General features: G+C 26.8%; 2 long non-coding RNA genes across 2 annotated transcripts; one reads left to right on the top strand and one right to left on the bottom strand.

Annotated features, from left to right (window-relative positions):
- The first annotated feature begins 2,582 nt into the window (after positions 1 to 2,582).
- Positions 2,583 to 3,778, top strand: LOC137826046 (uncharacterized). The gene is made up of 3 exons (XR_011083397.1): positions 2,583 to 2,721; positions 3,425 to 3,505; positions 3,643 to 3,778. It is a non-coding gene; the product is annotated as an uncharacterized lncRNA (long non-coding RNA).
- A 3,097-nt stretch (positions 3,779 to 6,875) lies between these two features.
- On the bottom strand, positions 6,876 to 7,699 carry LOC137825790 (uncharacterized). The gene is made up of 2 exons (XR_011083350.1): positions 7,432 to 7,699; positions 6,876 to 7,076 (listed from the first exon to the last, which is right to left on the bottom strand). It is a non-coding gene; the product is annotated as an uncharacterized lncRNA (long non-coding RNA).
- Positions 7,700 to 9,944: the final 2,245 nt, after the last annotated feature.

The following is a 9,944-nucleotide window of genomic DNA, read 5'->3' as shown; positions in this document are numbered from 1 at the left end:
TTTTTCATCCCCTTTTTTTTCTCTAAATTTGTTTTCTCTGTTTAAAACATACAACTGGGTTGGTTTGAGTTGGTTTAGGGATATAAAATATTTGGCCTCAGAATTAATGTACCTTAATGAGGGAACATAGTTGTCCTTTCTTGTGAATCACAAACGAATATCTCTCTCGATCATGAGAACACTCTCTCTATGGATTCACCAACAATAGTCATGGAGGGACTTTACACACATACCAAGAGACGTATATGGAAAATATATCACTCAAGTGTTCTGGATAAACGATCTCTTGCAGAAAAGACCTTTTCCAGAACAATTGTTGTCAAAGCAAAAAAGATGAAATGAGTGATACATGTTTAAGAAAGAAGAATTTAATTACTCAGTTTGGACAATAAGTGTGCTTTTGCTTAAAAAATGTTTGAGATAGGTTTTTTGCTGAGCCATTATTCAGTTCCTTTCAACTTCATTTAATTGCTCAAGTAGAAGATCTTCTAAGAAAACGGTAATTTTGTTGCAAGTGAAGAGTGTTGCATATAGATCATATTTGTAGAAGTAAGTTTCAAATTCCTTCAAAAACTTCCAGCATTCAAGTAACTTAGCTTACTGAATACTGGAAGCCTTTGAGGGAACACGAAGAGTTCTTCTGTTAACCTCAGTTTCGATATTAGAGAAAGACATCAAGGTTGGTATTTATAGACAACAATGGTTGGCCCTTGGTCTCAGAAAGAGGTTAATTAACTCGAATACATTCCAAAGTCATGTCAAACTTTCTTCATTATTCTGTTCTCCATGTTTCGGCTTTGCTTTTATTTTCCATATATCTTTGTGATACGACAACTAAGTTTATCGTTTATGTCACTATTATAGTTTATTAAGATTGTATTTCGTATAATTCAAGTGCTAAAACCAAACACCAAGAAAAAAATATACATGATAGGTTCATAAATTGAAAGAACTGAGAAAAAGTATCAGCTTGGAGGAATATAATATGTGCAGTTAGCTTGTGACAGATAACTTATTCTGCATGTAAAGAGTCACAACCAAAGCAGTATCTTATCTGTTTCTGGATACTGTTACTGCATATATATCAGAATGTCAACGCACTTTGATGATTGAAATTCATGGCCACAATTACAGCATGATTAGATAGACATGAAATATCTGCATAATCTATGTCAACTCAATACAGAATCTTAGTAGTTTTTGCCTGATGCATTTTAAGACATTTCTATGGAGAAAAATACACAATTTGGGTGAGAAAGATATTCAAAGTGTGTTATATGCATGCAGAGATTTTCTTTTCATTTGTCAAAAGCAAAGAAAACCACTAACAGCCATGGTTGTTTAGGAACAAATTCTAGCCATTTGTGATCAATAAAGTAACCTTATCTAAAATACGGTGAATCAAAATCATTTTGTGAGGGAATGAAAGTAGCATCTGATTATAAATAGGTGTTTCTTGTTTGTTTTATCATGAATTGCCTGTGTGAAGGATTTGAAAGGAGAAAGCATTCAGTAACCCTCAAAGGCTTCCGCTACTTCACGTTAATTACCTTCAAAATCAATCATTGATTAGGAATAATTAAGGAGAAGCGGAAGTTGTTTGGGGGTTCACTGAAAGCTTTAAACCTGTGAAAGCTTTAAACCTGTCTTCTCAAGCTTTCTTTATACTGAATTCAGTGAGTTTTTTTTTTTTTTTAATAAAAGTTTTTATGTTAGGCATTACTATACAACTTAAGATCTCACTTAGGCTTTGTTTGGATTAGAAGGTATGGGGGAGTGGAAAGTTGAGAGTGTGGGGGAGTGGAATTGTGAAGAAAGTTGAGGTTGTTTGGATTGGAATGTTAGAATGGATATGTGAAGAAAATTTATTAAAATATGTGAGTGATGTGATAATTGTAAGGATATTTTGAATTATTTTGAATTGTGTAAATTGTAAGATTACAAATTTACTCTTATGTAAATTAATGTATTTAGTTAATTTTAATATTATTTATGATTCTTTAAATTATATATATATTTACAAATTTACTCTTATCTTTAAAATATTTAAATAATAAAATATGAAATATTTTATAAAATTTAATTTAACTAAATTTTTATACTCTATTTATTAATATATAGGCATTTTTATTTTATTAGAAATATATTTAATATTTTTATTTTTATTATAAATGATTAATTTTTTTGGGTGTGTACCGTTTATTTGAAATAAAATTAAAATAACTGAAATGATATTAATTAATATTTATTATCATTATTTTAAAAATTTATTAAATATTATTGTTATTTTAATATTTATATTATTAATATAGTTAATTTTTTTATTAATATATAAACTTTTTTACAATTTTAGTTATTTTTTTTATGATTTATTATATGTGCATGGAATAGTTAAAAAAATAGATACAAAATTAGATGTGATTAATTCATAGCAGATTTTATAAAACTATGGGACACATACGTAATTGCAGACATCCTTGGTTTTCTCTCTTCTCTCACTTATTTCTCTGCACTTGAGAGAAGAAGCTTGAACCTTCCATCCACCCACTCCTCCGCTATCTCATCCTTCTTCCTCCTTCATCCCCAGATCCAAACAGGTGCACCTTCATTTCCGTCCACAGGAACAGTACACCCCTGATCGAAACAGATTGACACCTTAAGTACAGTGAGTTCAACACTTAAGTGGCTCAATATTTGAGCTTATTCATTATCAAAATTAATGTGAGTATTTAGCAACAAACTACAAATTATCATTGCAATGAACACAGAAAAATCAAGTGCTTGGTCATACCTGCTGAGAAATTCTACTGATAAAATCAAGCTTTTATTAATCATTTTGATAGTTAAATTACAATTTTTTACCATTACATGCATTATTCTTAGGAGAAAAAAATAGTTATGATTATTTAAGATGGTAGCATACATTAGATCAGTATTTTATTTTGTTTTATAAAATAGGTTAAATATATATTCTTTTATTAAATTTTATTTTACTAAAGGTCATATTTAAATCATTCAAAAAAATTATTTCAAGTCTAAAAATCCAATCTATTTAAGTAAACATGAATAATGTTTTTTTAATATCATGAATATATTACATTTATTATAATATATTAAAATCATATACTGATTTATTCTTCTTAATTATTATGCACATCTTATTGAGACAAAAGATGATTTATAATTTTAATAGTCTTGATAAAAAAATATGATAGGATAAATAATATTTGTATGAGTTATTGGATTATAGTAAATACTTATACAAAGTTGGTTTCTAAATCCTTGTGATATATCATTTTAATCTTAATAAAAATTTATTTATTCATTTCCTATGATAAAAATATTATAATACTTACAGAGATTATTGTTAAGTCTTATTAACATAAATATAAATAAGTAACTGATATTATTATTTCTAATGTAGAGTAATAAGGGAGCAAAACTGTCAAAAACATCATATCCTCGCGTCCAGAGGTGTAACCATCAGTAGAGAAAAAAAACTCAGGTATATAAGAAACACTTAACATATTTTTGAGGTTCAGAACGCATTTCCTACACTGAGATTCACTACGCACAGTTCCTTGAGTTGATATATTTTCTCTGAGTTTTTTGGTGATTTTCTCTGAGTTTTTTGGGCGTCAGAGCGCGATCGGCCGCAGTGGCGCCACTTTGTTTTCTTCAGTTCTTGTGAGGAATTAAGACGTGAAGAGCAAAGGCTAACGTGGTGCGAAGCTGATCCAGAGAAAAGATCTTTGACGTGACAAGACTTTTGCACTCAAGTCAAGCGGCAGGATCATCAAGTCAACAGAAAAAATAAAGACTTTGAGCAACTTTTTAATCTTTATTACAATTATTATTATTTTTTTTTAAAATACTGTCATATTATGTAATAGTAAAAGGCTCCATTCCTAAATCATGTCTCGTCAGTTCTAGAGTTTACATTGTATTTTTAAAAAAAAAAATTATATATGAAACATGAAAATTGTCATAAATTTAATAAATATATTTTGAATTGAACATCTATACCTATACTGTGTTATCTTTTAATATTTTGTTAATAGTTTTTTTTATATATCTGAGTATTATTGTGAAAATATAACGTAAATAAGTCAAATTAACATTTATTTTTTTCACAAACCAAACTCTTATGCGTTTAAAATGCTCTTCATATATTGTAGAAGAATATATGTGCAAATTTTATAAATACAGTATTAGAATGATAAAAAGTTAAAAATTAAGTATAAATAATAAATTTTGTATATTATTGAAAATCATTGTATATTTTTCAAAAAACATGTTTTTTAAAATGTATAGAACCAATAGAAAACAAAATAGAGTTTTCTTTAACAACTGAAGAGTATTTTTTTGTCACCTACAATTTAAACACATTTTAAACATAAAAACAACATTTTCAACTACTTTTTTTTCTCATGCATTTCACCATTTTCAACTTACTTTTTTTGTCATGCATTTCACCATTTTATTTTCACAACAATGTTATATTTGATTCTAGAATTTCTTTTATATATTTGATTTCTTTTTATTCTTTTGATACTATTTGTTTCTATTTATTACAATATATTAACTCATATTGATAGAAAAAAACTATATATTAACTCATCCGATTTAGAAATGCAAACACCTATTGCATGGTGATCCTTTCTTTAGTCTCTAATCAATTGTCTGACTTCAATATAGTGAAAGAATTAAGGATTATAAATCATGAATTACTAATTAAAGCTAATAAACTATTTATAATTGAGTTTGAAAATTCCCTAGTTATGCAAACAACTCAGACATCTATCTTTTATAATATATATATATATATATATATATATAAATTTTTAAGTCTTGGACTATCTTTGAGATCTTATAAGAGTATATTATAAAATTAAAACATATACTAACCTATATAGGACAGACACTACATATATAACACAAACACGGACACGAATATAAAGATACGTAAAATCTCTAAAATGTAGGACACATGGACACAGATCTATATATTATATAATTATGAATTATATAAATTGACAATAAAGATTTATGTGCACAAGTATGTTTTAGATTATTTTTTGGAGCAGAAAGATATTTTTCATGACAGATTCACAATTATTTGTTTCTTATTTTTATAATCATAATAACAATTTATACAATAAAGTTTGAATTTTTAAAAAATTAATGTATTTTTTCTTTTTAAAATTGTATTAGAACCGTACTACAATTGTCATAAATCGAACAAATACTTTTTTAATTGGACACTTCACGGATACATGTTCTACAGGTGTCATACGAGTGTCGGTGTCTGACGTCATTTAAGAGGAATGTCCGAGCTTCATAAATACTAACTCATAGATTTTAATGTTGTAAATTTTAATAGATTAATCATTTATATTAAATCGTTTTTATTTTTATGGAATTTATTTATTTTTTATACTTGAATGACTAAACAAGATATTATTATATGTAATATTCTTTCGTATATGACTAGGAAATTTAAAATTAAAATAATACTTGTTAATCATATCTTGGAATTTAATTTTTCATTTTAAATGTAATTAAAATAAATTTAACAATATTTTGAAAAATAATAATAATCTTGTTAATTTTTTATACTTCAGTATAAAAATCATTAGATGAATAATAACATTTTATTTCAATTATTTAAATAACCATTTTAATTTAATATCATATATTATATTATTAATTTAAAAACATTGCAGAAAATATATTATAAAACCATAATTATTAATATTTTAGTGAAATACAATAAGAATTTACGTCAAAATTATATCAGTTATCGAGTTTTAAACTCACCTTAAAACACTTATTTAAAACTTAGATAAAATATTTGAGTATTACTTCTACACGTGAATGCCATATTTAAAAGTATGGAGAAATAATTTGAGAAATTGAAACTACAAAACGAAAATTAGTAATATATAGCAATAAAATAAGATTTAAGCCTGATATTTATATAAAAAAAAAGAATAAAAAGTATCCAAAATGAATAACACTTTCTACGTAATTATAGTTTAACATGTAAGATCACAAGTACTAATAATGGATATTATTTGATTAAACTTTAATATTATTTTGGAAATACAAGTGAGAGAACCTTTCATATTATAGTATGGTACAATTTTTTTTCCCTTTCAATCAGCACACATATTTTTCTTGTCAGCTGAAAGCACCCATTCTCTACTTAGCATCTTGCAACTTCTCTACTAAATAGTAGAAATGGTCCAAAGAATTAGTCATTCATTTTTTTTTCTTAGAAATGAATAAGTAAAATAAAATAATTTAGTGATTTTCCAACTTTTATACAAGATGTTCAAGCTTCACCTACATTAATAAGTCAAGAACAAAGAAACTATTACAATACAATATCTTTCAAGCTCCAATCTTAACAACGTCCGTAATCTTACGCAAAGGAACAGAAACTACAAGTTCCAAAAAACATATACGACCAATTCAACATAACCACAAACACACCTAATAAAAAAACATATAAATTCCTTACACCCAAATAAAACTAAAGAAAAACCAAAACAATAGAATGTTAATAACAAAACTTTTTTCCTTCATTAACTTTAGATCATCTCCAAAACCTGTAATAAATAGTTAATCGCTTATTGGCCTAAGACTAAGATTAGTAGTCATTTAATAATCATTTGTTTATCAACTGTACTATCGGATTGGCGAAAAGCTCTTAGTTTCTCGGAACTTATAAAAGACCTAAAAAGTCATTAATAGTATTATATCAAATTATTTGTAAAGTATGATTAAAGTGTAATTGGATCCTTTCTGAATTCTATGTGTGAATTCATAACGCTAAAGATACAACAAGAGAGACATTCAAGATACAAAGATAATAATCAATTAAACTTAAAATTTATAGATTGTATTCAGATTGACTTAACATTCAAAATATTTTTACAGATAATACTGATAAGAACTAAAGAACGCAAGGACTCTGAAATAAAGAGAAGTCGAGAAAGCCTAGAGAACGAGGGAGGAGGAGAAGAAGCACTCGTGGAGAGTAATCCAGCCTTGTATTATGATGTTATACCCTATCAAAAAAAATTCTGATGTTATATATGCTCAAATTAAGATCACAGTGTGTCAGCCATCAGAGTTATTTTTGTGACTCTTAAGAACTCGAATATTATATATATATATATATATATATATATATATATATATATATATATTATGCCCCAAAATATATGTTAAAAAGTTCAGAGTTTGACACTGATATGAGGACTGAGAGTGTAAACAAGCCAAGTAGCCCTCAGGAAGAAAAAGCAGGAAAAGAAAGTGAGTAGGATGCCTCAAATAGAAATTTTCACATTACTCTCTATAGTCTAATAGATCATAGAATGAAAAATCTTACCCAAAAAGAAAGAAGGAAAATAGAAAGAAAACCTGCTATATTTTGAAGTACATGCATGCAACTAGAGGGCAACACATATGGATTGTGTTTGATGATTCAGAGAGAACCAAATGCTTGATTATGATGATTTGAATTTGAATTTGCATTATAGCAGGTGCAACAGTGATAAAGGCTTCAGCAGGCCTCAAAAGTCCACTCCTCCATACTCCATATTTGATGACTGAAATATAGAGTAGTGGAAGCCTTTGAGGGTGCTAAAGACTTTCTCCTCTCAAAACATCTCATCTTCAACACTCAATTGCTACCTAATGAACCACAATAACCCATATATATAGCTATAGATGATGAACAGTGAACAGCACAATCTTCTCAAATGGACAATGGTTTCAGAATAAGACTTAATATTCTCTTTGTAACTTTTTTTATTACTGCTATATTGAATTCTAACTTCAAGTCTGTGTTAAAGGGGTTTCTTTAAAAGGGTAAGACTATTTTAATGTTTATTTTCTTATAAATGTTAATTCTCAGTGCAGGCTTGCAATATACTGTTTTAGATAAGATTATTTTTTTTACTGATGGAAAAGAATAAGAATTTTATGCATAATAGTCTAAAAGGAATTTTTATAACTGTGTTGGTGCTGGTTTTCAAAACAAGTTGTTTTATTTTATACTTCAATTATGAAAGCTTGAAAAAAAAGTAAAGGTGGTTAAGTAATAGAAATATGCCTCACTTTTATTAGAATGAAATATTATTAACACCAAAATGAACCTGCTGATCCATTTTCCAATATTCATCTATCTCATACGTGAACACTACAAGAAAATCATGAAATAAAAATCAATTTTTAGAGACAAAAAATAATTAGTTGATATAGTGATATTAGAGACCATTTTAGAGACTACAAATATTTTTGTTTCTAAATTAGTTTCTATTATTGTTAAATGGTTTCTAAATTGGTATCTAATTAGCTACCAAGATTTTTGCTACCAAATTTAGAATCTAAATATTTGGTAGTTAAATCAATTTACAAACTATTTAACAATAATAAAACTATAGAAATCAATTTTTTTTGTTTAGTTTCTAAAATTATATCTAATTTGGTCACTATATCAATTAATTATTTTTTGTCTCTAAAATTGATTTCTATTTCATGTTTTTCTTCTAGTGGAATTAGATTTAATTTTAATCATTAAAAGATTATTCTATTTTTATATTTTTATGATGATTGAAATAAAAATATTCAAAGATAACTCTATTGTTGTATATTAAAAAGATTATGAACCCAAATGTCATGCACTATTATCGTTTTGTTAAAAACCATTATTAAGAGAAACAAAGAAAAAAAATATAAGACTCTTTTTGTGAAGAAAAGACGTGTATAGCTGAAAGCTCACAAATTCTTGGTCATCATGAGTATACGTAGGTTTTCATTCTATTTATTAGTCATCAACGTGATTCATTCTATTTGTTAATAATGAAATAATATACGATTTGGTAAAGTTTTTATAACATATTTTAAACCACAAACACTTATAAACCCTAAATATAAATTTACGGAGAAAAGTTTGAGACATAAAAAATAATTGTGATTCTAATAGTACACGTGCCACAAATTATCCACAATATTCCATATTTTTGCATCTATAAATAATTATGTTCTATATCTTCCAAAGTATCTTGAACATTGATTATATTAATATTTAGAATTTAGAATCTTAAACATAGAAAGGTGGCTTATTCTTGGTGTGAAGAGCCAAAGCCAAATTACCCTAAAAAAAGTGAGATGCCAAAATTCACTCACATTTGGTTGACCCCTATTCAATTGGAATGTCAAATGCCTAAATTATTAGTGTAACCTTTTTCCCTTTAAATTAATATGCATGCATGCATTCAAAGACATTCCTTTTGCCTTTGCACTATCTTTAATTCTTCTAAAAGTGGAAACATAATATTTCACATCTTCTCCCTTAAAATGAATGGCTCAATTTGGCTACCTAAAACTCTAATATTCTTCTATCACTTTCTCTAAGATGTTTATTAATTATTTGGTGAATTATCATCAACAAGTGCACCAAAAAGCAACAACGTGAAAAACCTTTGTTTTTGTATACTTAAAGGAAATATCTCTTTCTATCTTTTCAAAACACTTAATCTCACAAATAATTTAAAATATTAAAAGAATTTTTTTATCTATAAAGAATGAATAAAATAAATCTTACAAAATCTATAAGGACACAAAATATCACATAGATCTTACAAGAGATCCCCCAAAACATTAATTAGTTGTACTATTAATAACATTCGCAAGCCAAACAATGGGAATGAACCAAGATCGTAAAGGTTATTTTCGTTGCAATGTACCACGCTATGACACCATAGAATTGGACTTGTTTTTTTCTCTATTTGTTGGCTTAGTTCACGATTCTCTGTATCAACAAAGTGGTAAAAATAGCAATGCAGGATACTGATAGAGAAGGAGTAAAGTGTTAGGTTTATGCCAAAAAAATCATGTCTTGTAGATGTTTATGTTTGTAATATTTTTCT

Source organism: Phaseolus vulgaris, chromosome 8 (assembly GCF_000499845.2).
Source record: "Phaseolus vulgaris cultivar G19833 chromosome 8, P. vulgaris v2.0, whole genome shotgun sequence".
Taxonomy (NCBI): Eukaryota; Viridiplantae; Streptophyta; class Magnoliopsida; order Fabales; family Fabaceae; genus Phaseolus; species Phaseolus vulgaris.
The sequence above is the reverse complement of the archived record's forward strand: the minus strand, read 5'-3'. Positions and strand labels throughout refer to the sequence as shown.